Source organism: Saimiri boliviensis, chromosome 12, assembly GCF_048565385.1.
Source record: "Saimiri boliviensis isolate mSaiBol1 chromosome 12, mSaiBol1.pri, whole genome shotgun sequence".
NCBI classification, from domain to species: Eukaryota; Metazoa; Chordata; class Mammalia; order Primates; family Cebidae; genus Saimiri; species Saimiri boliviensis.
In genome coordinates this window covers 28,109,349-28,111,843 of record NC_133460.1, presented here as the reverse complement: position 1 = coordinate 28,111,843, position 2,495 = coordinate 28,109,349, and the positions used below count along the sequence as shown (strand labels likewise).

The following is a 2,495-nucleotide window of genomic DNA, read 5'->3' as shown; positions in this document are numbered from 1 at the left end:
GCCGTTAAGTATATTCATATTGTTGTATAACCATCACCATTCTCCATCTCTAGAACATTTTCATTATTCCATGCTGAAACTCTACCCACTAAACAGTAACTGCCCATTCTCCATCCCCCCAGCCTCTGGTATCCATTGTTCTACTTTCTGTCTCTGTGTTGGGAGGTTTTTGATTACTGATTAATCTCTGTACTACTTGTAGGTCTATTGAGATTTTCTATTTCTTCTTGAGTCACTTTTGGTAATTTGTGTGTTTCTAGGAATCTGTATGTTTTATCTAGATTTCTAATTTGTTGCAATACAATTTTTCATAGTACTGTGTTAGAAATTTTAAAATTTCTGGCCGGGCGCGGTGGCTCAAGCCTGTAATCCCAGCACTTTGGGAGGCCGAGGGGGGTGGATCACGAGGTCAAGAGATCGAGACCATCCTGGTCAACATGGTGAAACCCCGTCTCTACTAAAAATACAAAAAATTAGCTGGGCATGGTGGTGCGTGCCTGTAATCCCAGCTACTCAGGAGGCTGAGGCAGGAGAATTGCCTGAACCCAGGAGGCGGAGGTTTTGGTGAGCCGAGATCGTGCCATTGCACTCCAGCCTGGGTAACAAGAGAGAAACTTCGTCTCAAAAAAAAAAAAAAAATTTTTTTTTAAAATTTCTGTAAGGCCAGTAATGTCTCCATTTTCTTTTTGATTTTAGTTATTTGCTATTTTTCTGAGTCAGTCTAGCTAAAGGTTCATCAAATTTGTTTTTCTTCCATAAATCAACTTTTTTTTTGAGACGGAGTCTTGCTTTGTCACCAGGCTGGAGTGCAGTGGTGCAATCTCGGCTCACTGCAACCTCTGCCTCCTGGGTTCGAGTGATTCTTCCGCCTCAGCCGCCCGAGTAGCTGGGACCACAGGTGCATACCACCACACCTAGCTAATTTTTGTGTTTTTAGTAGAGACGGGGTTTCACCGTGTTAGCCAGGATGATCTGCCTACCTCAGCCTCCCAAAGTGCTGGGATTACAGGTGTGAGCCACCGTGCCCCACCCAAATAAACTTTTTTTTTTTTTGACAGAGTCTTGCTCTGTCGCCAGGTGCCAGGCTGGAGTGCAGTGGTGCAATCTCAGCTCACTGCGACCTCTGCCTCCCAGATTCAAGCAATTCTCCTGCCTTGGCCTCCTGAGTAGCTGGGACTACAGACATGTGCCACCACGCCTAGCTAATTTTTGTATTTTAGTAGAAACGGGGTTTCACCATGTTGGCCAGGATGGTCTTGATCTCTCGACCTCATGATCTGGCCTCCCAAAGTGCTGGGATTACAGGCTTGAGCCACCAGGCCCGGTCTTAACTTTTGTATTTTTAGTAGAGGCAGGCTTTCACTATATTGGCCAGGCTGGTCTTGAACTCCTGACCTTGTGCTGGGATTACAGGTGTGAGCCACCGTGCCCGGTCTATGAACCAACTTTTTGTGTTGTCAATTCATTTTCTATTTTCTATTTCATTCTGCTCTAATCTCTAGTATCTCCTTCCTTCAGCTGGCTGCAGGGTTAGTTCTCTCTTTTACACCTTAGGTCAAGCTTGTCCAACATGCCTCCCAGGAGAGCTTTGAATGCAGCCCAACACATGTTTGTAAACTTTATGAATAACTGAAAACATTGAGATTTTCTTGCGATTTTTCTTTTCATCAGCTATTGTTAGGGTTAGTGTATTTTATGTGCAGCCCAAGACAGTTCTTCAATGTGGCCAGGGAAACCGAAAGATTAAACACACCTGCCTTAGGTATAAAGATAGGTTGTTAATTTGAGATAGTTCTTTTTGTTTGTTTGATTAAATAAAATAAGTATGAAACACTTCATATATCTGCATGTCATCCTTCACAGGAGCCAGGCTCATCTCTGTATTGTTCCAATTTTAGTATATGTGCTGATGAAGGAAACATGATATCTTTTTTTTTTTTATTGTAAGCATTTACAGCTATAAATTTCACTATTACTGTCACATCTCATAAATTTTGGTATCTTGCATTTTATTTTAATTCATCTCAAAGTATTTCAATTTCTCTAGTGATTTCTTCGAGCCACTGGTTAAGAATGCTGTTTAACTGGCCGGGCGCGGTGGCTCACGCCTATAATCCCAGCACTTTGGGAGGCCGAGACGGGTGGATCACAAGGTCAAGAGATCGAGGCCATCCTGGTCAACATGGTGAAACCCCGTCTCTACTAAAAATACAAAAAAAAAAAAAATTAGCTGGGCATGGTGGCACGTGCCTGTAGTCTCAGCTACTCAGGAGGCTGAGGCAGGAGAATTGCTTGAACCCAGGAGACGGAGGTTGCGGTGAGCCGAGATCGTGCCATTGCACTCCAGCCTGGGTAACAAGAGCGAAACTCCGTCTCAAAAAAAAAAAAAAAAAAAAAAAAAAAGTTTAACTTCCACTTCTTTGCAAATTCTCCAGGTTTTCCTGTTACTGACTTCTAGCTTCATTACATTTATTGGGAAAAGACACTTTGTATAA

General features: G+C 42.8%; 1 pseudogene; it reads right to left on the bottom strand.

Moving 5' to 3' along the window:
* Positions 1 to 1,819: 1,819 nt before the first annotated feature.
* On the bottom strand, positions 1,820 to 1,920 carry LOC120367438 (U6 spliceosomal RNA; annotated as a pseudogene).
* Between the last annotated feature and the right edge of the window lie 575 nt (positions 1,921 to 2,495).